The sequence below is a fragment of the Pezoporus flaviventris genome, unplaced genomic scaffold (genome assembly GCF_033815535.1).
Source record: "Pezoporus flaviventris isolate CSIRO_AGI_PZ_B2104156 unplaced genomic scaffold, CSIRO_AGI_Pfla_v1 ptg000036l, whole genome shotgun sequence".
NCBI lineage: Eukaryota > Metazoa > Chordata > Aves > Psittaciformes > Psittacidae > Pezoporus > Pezoporus flaviventris.
The window spans coordinates 36,230,951-36,245,823 of record NW_026892584.1 but is presented as its reverse complement, the minus strand read 5'-3'; the positions used below and the strand labels follow the sequence as shown (position 1 = coordinate 36,245,823).

At 40.2% G+C, this 14,873-nt stretch overlaps 1 protein-coding gene and 1 long non-coding RNA gene across 2 annotated transcripts in view; one reads left to right on the top strand and one right to left on the bottom strand.

Annotated features, from left to right (window-relative positions):
- LOC133274562 (uncharacterized) overlaps positions 1 to 14,873 on the top strand; it is a 275,687-nt gene that overhangs the window by 73,313 nt on the left and 187,501 nt on the right. The gene's annotated exons all lie outside the window — the stretch shown is intronic.
- The window catches only part of TUNAR (TCL1 upstream neural differentiation-associated RNA), a 169,409-nt gene that overhangs the window by 60,826 nt on the left and 93,710 nt on the right, over positions 1 to 14,873 (bottom strand). Inside the window, exon 3 of the mRNA XM_061463935.1 lies at positions 2,058 to 2,178. The gene's annotated coding sequence lies outside the window, so the exon portion shown is untranslated. The remainder of the gene's footprint in view (positions 1 to 2,057; positions 2,179 to 14,873) is intronic.

Below are 14,873 nucleotides of genomic sequence, written 5' to 3'. Positions count from 1 at the left end.
GCAGTTCTGGTGTCCTCAACATAAAAAGGACATGGAACTGTTGGAACAAGTCCAGAGGAGGGCCACAAGGATGATCAGGGGACTGGAGCACCTCCTGTATGAAGACAGGCTGAGAAAGTTGGGGCTGTTCAGCCTGGAGAAGAGAAGGCTGCGTGGAGACCTCATAGCAGCCTTCCAGTATCTGAAGGGGGCCTAGAAGGATGCTGGGTAGGGACTCTTCCTTAGGCACTGTAGTGACAGGACAAGGGGTAAACAGGTTAAAATATAAGTGGAGGAAGTTTGGATTGGATATAAGGAAGAAGTTCTTTCCTGTAAGGGTGGTGAGGCACTGGAAGGGGTTGTCCAGGGAAGTTGTGATTGCTCCATCCCTGGCAGTGTTCAAGTCCAGGTTGGACAAAGCCTTGGGTGACATGGTTTAGTGTGAGGTGTCCCTGCCCATGGCAGGGGGTTGGAACTAGATGATCTTAAGGTCTTTTCCAACCCTAACGATTCTATGATTCTATGATTCTACATTTTAGTTGTCCTTAATCACATCAGTAGTAGCCTGTTACTGTTCACCAAATCCATATCTCAAACCTGCCTAGATAATGGGAAGAAAATTCAGGAGAGGAAAATTCAGCTAGCAGGAGCAGGCACAGACAGAGCACTTATTTTCCCACAAAGCACTCTATGCACAAGTGTCCCTACAAAGCAAAACCAGAATGAAAAAAAGTTTTACGCAAATAGATGTGTTAGGTGAAAACTTTTTTTGAGCCTATTAGCCAGAGCTGACAGTAGGAAACTACTATCTCATAACAAGACATACAGTCTAAAAGGCTCTATTAACAGTATAAAGTCCACCTCTTTGTGAGAGCAGGACTGTTCTCAAAATGCTCTGAGCAGTAGTTTGCAGCTTAGCTTTAAATGCATGAATCAATTCCTTGCCTTGGAGTATATCTAAGCTTGGGATTCAGTATGCAGTGGCTTTGCTATTCTCCACTTACAGATGCTATATATACAACAGAAAATGACAATTTATGTTAGCTGGTCAGATACCAGAGTGTGCTCAATCAGTAAAAACGTTTTCTGATCTGCATTTAGGGACTATATAGATGCAGCCTCAATAGCTGCCAGACATTAACATGGAAAAGACCTTACCCTTTTACATCACAACCTGATTGCCTGTTCTTTTATCCTATTACTTCTACAGACAGAGCAGCCCAAAGAACATCTCCAGACAGACTCTTCTTCCTTGTTGTCAAGGTCGCTTATGGACATTCGTAGGTATTCACATATCCTTAGTCAGTAAACTGAAAGACATTGCACTTTCTTTTGTGCTTCCACATCTAACAACTGCCTCCAATTCACTGCACTGTTAATTAACTTTTATGCATTACCAGAGATGGATGCATCTCAGCAGTGGCTTGAGTGATTTCTCTATAGCTTGTGCTTCAGTTTTCATTCACAAAATGCTTCAACTTACGTTAACCAAATTGCCTCCCATTGTAATACTTAAGTATTGACATAGTATCTCCCATTCTCAAGTAAAAAAATGACAAAGCAGCTGAAGAACTAAACGTACAAATACTAATATTTGTCTTTGTCTGAAAGACAAGGGTAATAAAACCTTTTCTGAGTGTTTGAAAACATAGTATTTTCTACATGTCATTTTGATTATTGTACAAGAATAGGTGAGCTTTGCTTTAAAAACCAACAATATGAGACCAGAGGTGTTTATTAATATTATTTTAAGCCAATTTCATAAAAAAGGAGAAAAATTAAAAAGGACCCAAACCTTGTAATCACTACAACACCTACATAAGACAGTCATGTGTTCCTGCGTCAAGAATTTCTTGAACAGACTGTAAACAGCACACAGATTTTCATGCACATTTTTAAGGACATATTTATAGTTCACATAGACTATCCATTCTTATCACCTAATTGTTTAGAGAGAAGTGGCATTAGTAAACTCTTCACACAGTGTCTGAACCTCTTAGATTACAACGAAACGGCTATAAAATTATTTAGCTACATAATACCAGAATGTGTCTGATCCTAGAATGTGTCTGACTTACACAAATGTTGAATCATTTAGAGGTTTAAAGCAGAGGCTCTCCAAACTGGCGGTCCATAGACTCCTGTCAGTGGTCTGCAGCTGAATGTTTATAGCTGTCTGGTTACATGGTACACAATTCCCTACAGAGAGTGGGGAGAGAAGAGATTAATGAAGAAACACTGACCAAGAAAAAATATTTCTGTTTATCAATAGCAAGAAAATATCTATTGCGAAAGACTGCAGTTTCTTCTAACAAGTTTTGCATTTGATTATGCTTTTGTCAAACAGATTGCTTATACTGAGGTATTCTCTTTCAGCTTATTGTTTCTTTTCCAATCCATCCATTTCTGAGAAAAAGACTAGAGAAGATGTTATTTGTGAGATACTTTTAACAGGCAAAATAGTTCACAACCTCAGAAAGAGGTAAAAAGTGTCAGCTAGCTTAGTAAGAAGTTTGCTGATGACTAAAATGCAAGAAGTCAGTGTACAAGGAATGGAAGCAAGAAGAGACAATGAAACAGAAGCATAACTGCAAGGTTTGGGCAAAAGAAGGGATTCTAGAGATCCTTGAGCCTACAAAAGGAAGCTCAGTGAAAACGTGGATGTGATGGTATTGAACAGCACTGGAAAGGCTGAATGCCTTTTTTGCCTTTGACTTCATACGAAAAGCCTACTCCTGGACTTCTGTATATAGTACATTCTGTAAAAAAGAGGGGCAACCAGCAGCAGGGGAGCCATAGGCCACGAACTGCTTACAGTTTGGACATACACAAATCTGAGAAGCTGGTTCAGGTGCCTGCATAGGCAGGCAGCATGACTGTGAAGCTACTGCCTATCACCTGTGAAAAACTGCACTAATCAGAGGAGGTCCCTGATGACTAGAGAAAAGGCTAACAGTGTCAGTTTTAGGGGAATGACAGCTACAACAGGTACCAAGTCACAATTCAATACACAGGGATGTTAATAAACTCAAGGACTAGGACAGCAGAAACTTCAAGAAGTTCATCAAGGAACAGTGCAAAGTTCTGCTCCTGAGGAAGAACAGCCCCATGTCACAGTACATCACAGGAACCTGCTGGGCAGGCAGCAACCCTGCAGAAAAGGACTCAGACCCAGGAATTACTTATCACAATTAGTTCTAAAGAATAATTGTATTTGTACTTCTCACATGCCATCTTTTCATCTCTGTCTCTAAATTTTTCTGCCTCCTTCATTCACCACTTGTACAAGACTAATGTTCTACTAGGATCCAACTCTCCATGCCCTCATGCCTCCCACCACACATTTCACCATCTCCAGCTTTTGCCTCCTGTGTCCCTGACCCACATTACAAACCTGAAAACACAAATCTAAGTACAGTTTTGGGTGCTGCTCAAAGATCCTGGGAGCAAGCTAAAAGTCATACAGAAACAAGTTTCTGTTCCTCATCTAATGCACCTCCAACCCTGCTGCCTTAGGGCAACCTTTTAGCTCCATGGCATGCTTAAGATAAAAAGCCAACCTCTGTTTACTGAGGAGAGAAACACCTCAGACTGCCTCACTGTCCCCAGAAGGCAAGAGTCTAAACACAAGTGGCAAGGCACAACTTAGTAGTGCAACTGTTCTTTGGTTACTGCACATATATGGCCTATTATCCACATCTTCAGAATAATACAGAATTATTTTATCTAAGGTGAGTTACTTTATCCTTAAAGGTTATTTATCTCATTGTTAAAGGTGATTTAACCTTGTTGAATCTAGGTTAACTTCCTCCTACATTAGAGCACTGAAACAATTGCTATAGTACAGCTAGTAAATAAAACTCAGTAAACATGACAAAAATGAAAGCACTTGGCAGGACAGGTTTGGACTGCTCATCCCTGAGGCCCAGCAGATGGCCACTGGGCCATCCTCAGTGGCTGCTGTTGGGCACACTGGAACCACAACAGCATGGGAAACTGGGTCCCCCAGCACATCCTGGCAGTGGGGCTTGACAGACGGTAGGGGCTGGAATCTCTTTTGGGCAGAGGAGATGCTTAACTGAGACCGCAAGGCATCTCAGAGACTACTCCAATCACACAACCATCAGTCAGAGTGTGGTACCAACCTAGAAGTTCTAAGCAAAAAAACTGTATTTTTTTTTTCAGCTCATTTTGGCATAAGAATATTATTAGTTTCAGGATAGCCTCAAGTATGTTTTTTAAATAAACAGAATGTCTGACAATTTTGTTTTATCATGCTCCAGTTAAACATGACATTATTTCAGTACACATAATTTCCATAAGCATTTGTTGAATTTGGCACTTCATTGTATGCATAGAAGAGTTTGGGACTTGTTTTTTGTTATAACTGCCTCTGTGACTTTTGCAATGCCCCTTTATTACTTGCTCATTGTCTCATCTTATTTACTGTCATTAGTTCTAATTCCATTCCTAATAAATCCACATTCAGGGCCACAGATAAAACGGGTACAGGAAAAAAAATATACTACTAAACAGAAAATAGACCTGAAAACTGCTGGTCACAAAAACATTTTTTCTTTGTAACCAGTAATGGCTAAAATCAAGCTCAGGAATGTACATTCAAGTACATGCAAGTATATTTGTGTATTAAAACATAGAAAATTTTCAATACCACAAAATGGATACTCAATTGCTCAAAGATCATGAGCAATTCCACACTTTCTCAGGTCTAATGAAAAGCTGCTCTAACTCTCAGTTATCCAAGTATTACAGCTTACACTGCAGGATATAAAAGATTCATGTCAGTAGAGATGTAAGCTCACGAAAGTAGAATGATACTTAATGGTTAGTGAACTGCATTGGAATATTCCTTAAAGTAATTTCTCTTCTATGTCTATGTTACAATGTATTTTATTTCACCCAACCCCTATGAAAACTGCAAATTCTTAAATATGTTAGGGGTTTATTACTACCCCAAAATTCAAGCAAAACTTGTGGGCATCCACTTTTAGACCTGTGCTTCATAGAGCAAACTGGTTTCAGAAAAACAAGACATTTTGAGATTTACTGGTTAGCCCTAAGCTTAGAAGCAACAATAAAAAAGAATAATGAGAACAGCAAATTCAGTAGGAAGAACTTTTCCACAGATGTCATTTTGGATACTGAAATTCACTGTAGAGAGACGCAACTTGCATGAAAGATACACTGCATTCTTTAATGCCTCTGTTTCTGTTTTTTACCAAGTGAGACACCAGTGAATCTGGAAACAATAATTATATTGGCTTCCTATATTTCTGGTCTCTCAATAGTTTTTCCTCTCAAACATGTGATGCCACAGCTACATTCTCTGAATATTTTCAGCTGGACCATAGAGCTCCTGCAACCTGTTCTATACTGCTTGCGCCAGTCAAAGCTAATTCTTGGAGAGATGCTGTAAGCATGGCTTCCTAGCCACATGCACATAATCAGAAATTGGAGCTCTATCTGTGACATTTCACGCTAATCCAATGCTTGGGAAAGTACAAGAAGATTGATACAGCCTTTTGCCTGAGTTCACCAGGTACTTTCTATTTCCTCCAGTTACCTTGATGTCCGCAGGAAAAAAGCTTGTCTTCAGTTACCCTCTACCCAGTTTTTAGGCAGTTCAGGCTGTGCGGCAGCTCTTGCCTAACATACAATGGAGTCAGGTAGGTTCAAACCTTGCAAAATTGGATTTTCTGCCAGGTTCGATGGATGAAAATGTTCCTTAACAGAGCAATAAATTGTGCCTTTCCTACTCTGCAGATTTTATTTCTGTTGTCTATCACTGTGCTTTCAGCCTGTATCACACTAACCTATGCATGTTTTCATTTAAGCATACTTGCCTGGGCAACCACTACATGTCCTGCTTCAACCACACCCTATCCCTATTCCATGTCGTCAGCACCTGCATGTTGTGACTACTGCTCCCGCTGTAACTCCAAACCTGTTTTGGTACATACAGCTCCTCCACCCTGGCACCTCCAAAAGAACCAGCATGTCCCTTTATACTGCCACAAGAATTTGAGCAGCCACACACCAAACCATGGCATAGAACAAGTGCAGGTTAAAGTTTAGCAAGAAGAAAGCAGTGAGCCTCTTTCTTCAGCAGGGCTGTGCTATGCCATCTGCAAGTATTTGTATTACTATGGGATCAATATTAAGAGCTCTAGCTTCTAAAAGCCAGAGCAGCCCTAAAGTATGAACAATTAGTATTTTAAATATCCCTTAACATACTTATCTTGTTATAGAGATCACAGTTTCTGTAGCAGGAAGTCTTGATCCTTCACAGCTTCATTTTATCTGCCTGCGGTCCATTTTTTGACACCTGGGACATGCCTGGGAACTATCTCGGTTGTTAGCTCAGAGCTGGTGACCTCTTCTCTCCAAAGGGGGGATGACCTGTCCAAGACCTGGGATCCCTGGTTCAGCTTAGATTGAAACACTTCAGGAGCTTTTCCCATGGATAGTCAAACTAATCAACATGGGTTTTTTTTTTTTACTTTGTTATGTATTTTTTATGCTGTCTGTTAATTTTCTGTGATTTGTGGTTTTTAAATATTGCCAAGACAGGCAGGCATCATAGGCCGTTTTATTTTAGGTGTGAAGTGACAGAAGATAGACATATATTTTGGTTATTCTATGGACTTCATTTTTCTTCTTCAGCTCCTAGCTTAAACAAATACAAAGGTAATTCAAACTTAGAGTCTCCGTTGCCCCACAGAAAAAGAAAGCCATGATCATCATCACTCTAAATATTCTGCTCACATGTAGTAATCCATACCAGGCCTTACACCTTGGAAGGTTTGCATATCAAAAAGTTAATCAACAGATATAGCCCATTTCCATATGTCTTCCTCTAAAGGTTACTGCAACAACATTTCCTGAATATCCTTTAACAATTTAATGGCAGCCTGGAAGTGGTATCATGACAAATAAATTTAAGTGACATATACGTTGCAGTAGCAGAATGCAAAGTATAATGAAGCAATGTACTTCTTATGGACATGTGACATGAAAAACATTGACCTGTGGTCCTAAGTAATTTTCATAAAACAAAAGCTTTCTTGGTAATAAAAACAAATCAGTCAACGTTCTGAAAGACTAATATAATAAACTATCAGGGAAGCTATTCAGCTGTGTTAACTCCATTTAGTGAAAGAGGAGTCATTATTATTCCACCTTTGTACTTAAAGTTTGGTGATAACATTAGCTGCATTATGACAAAGTAGCCTTCTTGATTAATGGGAGATACCTCCAGAAATGGCAGTGAGACTCAACTTAGAAATATATGCTACTTTGCTGGTCATATTAAACAAAGCCAGCCTGACATGAGGAACACAAGGCTGGACTTAAATGACAGGACAGAATATTAATTGCAGAGAAGCTGAAGATAGTGCAAGTGGCCCTGCATGAAATATTGCCAACTCAGAAATCGTTTATACTGAGAAGTGACCAGAACATTAGGTGGATGAAAGAGGGGTCAGGAGTGCAAGTATTTTGCATGGGAAGGAAATAAAAACTAAAAAAAAATGTATCTTCAGTCCATGAATAGAACTGATTCTTAACAAATGGATACTATACTGCTTTGCAAGAGAAACAAAGCCTTGCCTCAACTTTCTTTGCAAGGTAAAGAAGTTGCATTGCTGTAGGCACTGGGAGAAATAAAGTGATTTACAAGAAATCTGTAGTGCAGGTAGAAAAGGATCACAGGCTAAGATTACAAGCTGTGCTTTTCAACTGTAAGCTCATCCTTCTACACACACTCAGCAGCCATCATTTCCTGAGCGGCTGAAATGTCATAATGATTCTTTATCAGCCCCACTCTCATATGCAAGAATCTTTGTCATCCTGTTTTCTAAATGAGACAGTATTTGGAAATATTAAGGTACCAGGGGAAATGTCAGTGAAGTGTTACTCATCTGACCTGGAATTTTTTCTGGAATTTTTCTGAAACCACTGGAAGTTTTTCAAGAGACCCAGAGGACCCCCTTGTTAACTACTCCTTTCCTTATCATGCAGTGATTTTTGAAGATTTTACACACTTAACAAAATGGTTCTGTCCTAATCTATACCACAAGCAACTCTTCTAAACACAGTCAGGATTTTGTCCAATTGCACAGAAACCAAACAAAGGCTGTCAGGTGGGACTTTGTGGAATATACCACAAAAGGTTGTGAATCATTTGCTTGAGAAGGGGATAAATGGACATGCAGAGCAGAATAGAAAAGTCGAGAAAAGTAAGTAAATGAAAGGAGAAAATTATGCAAGCATAGCCGAAAAAAAAGTATCACAGATAAATATATGCAATATCTCTGCATGTTTAGCAAAAAAGGTAGCCAGTCTGTGACTGAAAGGGCTGTATAAAATGAGTGTTTGAAAGTTCTGAACAAATTTAGAAGAGTTGTTTGGGCTGATGCAACATGAACAGCTAATTATGATGGATATAACACTGAGAAATCCCACTTGAATTCAGGTTACATAATCTAGATAACAACTGCAGCTTCATTTCCCCAGAAAAAGTATCAGAAAACACTGCATGATGGCAAAAGAAGTTTGCTCCAAGATTTTGTCCCTCATGCTAGTTATTATCTTATTTCATAGAATCATAGAATAGTTAGGGTTGGAAAGGACCTTAAGATCGTCTAGTTCCAACCCCCCTGCCATGGGCAGGGACACCTCACACTAGATCATGTTACACAAGGCTCTGACCAGCTTGGCCCTGAACACTGCCAGGGATAGACCATTCACTGCTGCTTTTGGACAACCCATTCCAGGGCTTTACCACTCTCGCAGTAAAGAGCTTCTTCCTTATAGCTAACCTAAACTTCCTCTGTTCAAGTTTAAACCCATTAATCTTTCGATAATTGTAATTTGCTATCAATTGTAATCATAGTGTCCTATCGCTATAATCCCTGATGAAGAATCCTTCACCATCATCCCTATAGGCCCCCTTCAGATACTGGAAGGCTGCTATGAGGTCTCCACGCAGCCTTCTCTTCTCCAGGCTGAACAGCCCCATCTTTCTCAGCCTATCTTCACACGGGAGGTGCTCCAGGCCCCTGATCATCCTCGTGGCCCTGCTCTGGACTTGTTCCAACAGTTCCATGTCCTGTTTATTTTATGTACTTATATCAGTTACCACCACCTGGATAGGTTTAAGAGATCCTTTGCTTATTTATAGTCATTAATCAACCTTTCATGAAACATGCATGTTATTCATAAGCTTACGAAAAATTAACCTTTAAAGAGACATTCAAAGGGACTCTTAGGAGTTAAAAAAATGACATATCAGACTTATTTTTTAAGCCTCAACTTGTGCAATTAATATACCATTTTTTAAACAAAAAATTACATTTCATCTAACCTTTGTAAGAGCCTACTTGAATGTTTTCATCTCTTACCACCACCCTTAGATCAACTTCTGTTACAGACTTGAACATGAATACCACAATGAAATGGTGAAGACCAGCACAAGAATGGCATTCGTCAGCTTACATTCCATACTGTGCCTTGCATGTATGTTCAGCACAGAAGCTGTCTTTAAGAAAGAAGCTGTCTTTTCTATATTTAAGAAAATAATATTATTCCATTTCTTAGAGGTCAGCTGGATAACTCAAAATTATGGTAGCTTGTACAGACTCAGCTTGTGGGTTGACTGTTGTGGCTTCCATTGCAAAAGAAATTAGATGGGACTCCTTCCCAAACCTCAGACCGGCTTCCTGTTCCTTCTGCAGAAGGAAAACCATCAAGCCTGGTTCCTCAGGGCTCATTCTCTCACTGCGCAATATTTCTTCTCATATCTGTTTTGCTTCTCCTTTTCTTCCTCATGGCAGGAGCAGCTTCAAGCTCAATCTTTGGGGCACCAAAATTTAGTTTTGCTTACAGTGCAGAGAAACCTTGAATCAGCTACATTTAGAAAGATTACAACCCACAAACAAACAAACAAACAAAAAACCCCAACAACAACAAAGCATAAATAGATCTTTATTTTGGCACCGTCATAACAACTTAGAGAAACTGTATAGACAAACTGAATGTAGACTCACAGTGAACCACTAAACTCTCGAAGGATTTATTCTCTCTTGATACCAGCTGAATTTGTCTTGAATGGAAAGAGGAGCAAAAAGATCTCAAAGTCAGATAATCAGAAACCAGATTAGCAAGATAAAGCAGAAGAATACTTGTCTTGCCCTTTTATTGATTCAGCTTCAATTTCTGCACAAAGACCTCTGCAAAACCTCAGAAAATTCAGCCAAGGGTGGCATTACAGTAGACCCCATTAAGGAATTACAATGATTGCAATGCACTGAAGAGTCTTAGTTCCTGTCTCCTAGATGATCTGTAGACAGGGAGAGGAGCAGAGGGTCATCCTCTCTCCAGGCACTAACTCCTCCTAGAAGGTGAGTCACAGGACTATGGCCCAAGTCACAATCACTCTGCAGAGATTACTTCCACTGCTTCTCCAACAACATTTCCTCTTTGTCATAACATAAGGTTTTGTAAGGTTACACAAGTCAGTCAAAACTACCCATAGGTATAGCATAGATGCTCTGGACTTTTGTGAAGTGCAACAAGAAAGAAAGAAGTGTCCACTAACATAATTAACAAATGCAGCTAATGCATATTTCAATAGCTGGAGAGCTCTGATCTCTGGACCCTAATATTCTTCATGCCCAGGAGATAAAGCAAGAGTCCCTTTGTGCCCTAGTCTGGAACCTTATGACTCCTTCAGCCCAGGCTACTTTATACCCAAACCCAAAAGATACTAATTTACTTTGCTCTGGCTCAAACACTATGAAAACAAAAACAAACCACAAAATTAAAAGTCAATCATAGATATTCTACTGAATAATTTGACCCTATATCACCCTGATAAATGTTGTTTCCAGAGTTGTGACATTGAGATAAGCATATTGCAGATAAGCAGTTTGGAATTGCCCATATTATAGAGGGGATGACTGTTTACAGGATATTATGTATATAAGCAGTTTTGCTCTTCTAGTCTTAGCTCAGTGAACAGAGCTAGCCCTAAGGCAAAGTCTAAGGCAGAAAGTGAAATACATTTTTTAAAGGCTGTTTGTTAATCAAGCCTTAAACCACTTCCATATTCCTTGCCAGTTTTATCCTAACATAAGAACAAACCAATGTTAAGGCACTCTGCCAGATGCTGGGCAGCCCAGGCTCTGAGCTTCCTCCCACTTCCCTTGGCAGCTGAGATCTCTCAGCACTATCCAAATTTTGCTCAGCATCTAACAGGATTCAGTCCTAAATGGGCTGCAATCTGCGTATGAATATTTTAATTACATGCTGCTTTGCAGAATGAAAACAACCAGCAAAGCACAAACAGTTCAACTCAGAACTTGTAAACTGTGTGACAGGAGTAGCTTTATAATTTCAGCCTGATTATTATGCTTTGGGCATCTCTCTCTAAAAGATTGTGATTAAGGGCACTGACAGCTAGTTGCCAGAACTTTGCTGCCCTCCTGCACTCGGTGCAGAAAATAATGAGAAAATTAAGTGGTTTCTGAGACCACAAGCCTAAAAGTCGTGCTTTTGCTGAAGGCCATTGGATTGAAGCAGGATGATCAGTAGCTTTCATGAAAGAAAAGGGCTCCATCTGGTTGCAAGAGGAGAAAGAGAGCAGAGAAGTGGTTGAGTGTCAACCAGGCTCTGGTCTCAGACCTGCGTCAAACGTACTGGGGTGACATGAGGCACCCAGTTCTTGCCTTTTTTCTACAGTGACACCATACAATGGAAAAACACAGACTCTGTTGAGGATGGAGGCATCTCCCAAGAACAGAAATTCTCCAGGCACTATCTTTTGGCAATTCACTTCTCCTTTAGTAATTCACTATCTAGATAGCTTTCAGATTTGCTTTTGACCGGTGAGGTAATGGCTTTTGGCAACAAGCATCTCTTTTATCTCTCCTATTGTCTGCCTGTCCATTAGTTTCTGTGCTGCTATGGTGCTCCACTGACTGACATACTACACGTTAAAAAAAGAATTTAAATTTTCCCATGTTATTACATATGGGGCTTTCAATATACTCCCAAGATTTTTGGGTGCCACTACAACTTGTAATGCTGTTTGATGGCAGGCTTCTCCCAGCTGTATACTCCTATCCCTGCAGTTCCTTTCATCCCAGAGTTAGTATTTCAGCAGTGTCTGGTTGTCACCTGAGAACAGCTGTCTCTGCTGAGGACAGGAGTCCAGGATGATGTCTCTAATCAATGCCAACTAACTCTTGTGAATGTTATTTCAGTGCCAGTATTACCAAGGTTCCAGCATTCAGTAGTGTTGTGGTTTAAGCCCAGTCAGCCATGCAGCTGCTCACTCACTCCCTTGCCTTCCTCCCCCCCACTACCAGAGGGATGGGGAGGAGAATCGAAAGAATGTAACTCCCACAGGTTGAGATAAGAACAGTCCAGTAACTAAGGTATAACACAAACCACTGCTGCTACCATCAATAATAATAATGATAAGGGAAATAACAAGGGAAGAGAATACAACCGCTCACCACCTGCCGACTGATACCCAGCCCGACCCAAGCAGTGCTCTAGCACTTCCAGGTAACTGCCCCCAGTTCATATAGTGGGCATGACGTGCTGTGGTATGGAATGCCTCTTTGGTCAGTTTGGGTCAGGTGTCCTGTCTCTGCTTCCTCCCGGCTTCCCCTCCTCCCTGGCAGAGCATGAGGCTCAGAAGTCCTTGGTCAGAGTAAACATTACTGAGCAGCGACTAAAAACATTGGTGTTATCAGTGCTGTTCTCAGGCTGAAAGTCAAAACCACAGTGCTGCACCAGCTACTAAGAAGGAGAAAAAATGACTGCTACTGCTTAACCCAGGACAAGTAGTTATTCATTTATTGTAATGGGTAGAGCATAAATAGTTAATGGTAGATTTAGTGCCAGCCTACCTTCTGCTCTTACCCATGACAGTAAAAATGAATATATCATCCAGTAAACATCCAATACATGAGAGGTCTTAGTGACCTCTCCTACTTCTGCACTGGTGGAGTTTGGCCTCTGCCATAGAGTTGAACCTGAAACTTATTTCATCATGAAGATGAGTTACACATAAGCAGTTTTAACAGTGACTTTCTAAATAACCAGGACCTTGAGTATCATCTCCAGAAATGATCAAAGCTTACAAATGAGTGAAACCTAAAATCCAATATCAGCTACTACTGCCAGCATAGAAAGACAGTGTTGAGGGCCCAGCTCTTAACATCAACACATGTCAGACAGCCAAATGTCAGGGATGCAGACGGAGGCAGGGCAGCCCAAAAGAAGCCAGTGGGATGTGAGCAACCAGAAGATAAAAGAGGAAGAGCCAAGAATAAAACAGCACAGAGGAGCTTTGTTGAACAGGCACAGCCTAAAGGATAAATGTGAGAGATACCTAGTTATGGGGAGTCAATGTGGAGACTTGAGCTGCAGCAGGATATGAGGGGATGATGAGGCTGTTAGGATGCACATGAAAATGGAGTGAGGTGTCCTTGGCAGAGAGGTCCCAATACTGTTGGTAAATGACCTCTAAAAAAGCGCTTGGTTGAACAGCTATGCAAATACCTTGAGTAAACAGAGAAATTCGGTAATCCAAGAGGAACCAGCTTGAAAGACATTTTCAGTATTTTCTCCTTGAGTCTCACTCTGTAGAAATAACTTTTTTACACATCCTTCATCTCTTTACTAACCTACGAATCAGCCACGCACATCTGGGAAATAAGCCTGTTTGGAATAACAAACATCAAGGTGATTTAGGGGGAGAGAAAGAGACGCTTGGCTAGATTTCGACTTGTCTTTTTAACTAAACGACGAAAGGGAGGGAAAGTTTCTTGGTAACAAAAATAAAAACATTCATGACTTTCATAGCTGTTGCCACCTCATGACAAGGACTAAGCCAGAGTGTAGGTAAAAGCTGTGAGATCCTTCTACAGAGAAGGCATCTCACACTGGCATGACATTTCCAGTTTCACACTGACTTCCTATGTCCCCACTACTGAAAGGTTCATCAGTTTCCAGAAGTTCTTAAGAGCTTGGGGGAATGAAATAAAGTATTATCTTTCCTCTCTAGATGCTCTACTTTAAACCATGTACAATCACACTTTTTTCTCTTAAAAGCCACTCTACTTAGCTTTTAAATAGTTCTAGATTGCAAAAGAAAATGATCAAAAATCAGTATTATCCTGCAGACCTGGCCTGCTTTTTATCAAAATATTGCTCTATTTCCTAAAAGCTTTGATGAACCTGATGAGAGGCAAAGGTTGAGACAGAGATCAGGTGAATTTCAAACACCTGGTAAAATTTTGTTCTCACACTGAATAAGCTGTGAGGAAATTTGGTTGAGTTTTGCTATAAATTTGATGCTTGTTCATGTTCCTCATTTAAAGTAAATTTCAGAATGTGTGAAGTCACAGACTTCTGCAGTCCATTAGTTTTACTAGCCTTTATTGCATGCACACGGTCTCTATACAGAGACAAAAAGATCTAAAGAACTTTAAAACCTAACATAAATGTGATCAAGTATAGGAAGACAGGAGAGACTTGAATGCTAGGATGTCTAACTCAGCTTGGACCGTGTCTCCACATTCTTAGTAGACCTATGCCTGATAATCTTTACCATTATGAAGAATCATATCATCATGAATTCAATTATTTACATGTTTCGATAATACTTTTTTCTGTCAAGATCTTGGATGTGAAGACAAAGTTTGCATAGGTCCACTGTACTGTTCAACACAAAAACTATTGAAACTTTTAAAGAGGTGGGGATTTGAAATCATAATAAATACCAGTAGATAGCCCTGACATGAGTGCATGGACAACTCTTTTTCCACTGTTAATGTTAAGCCCCTTGAGAAATTGCCTCC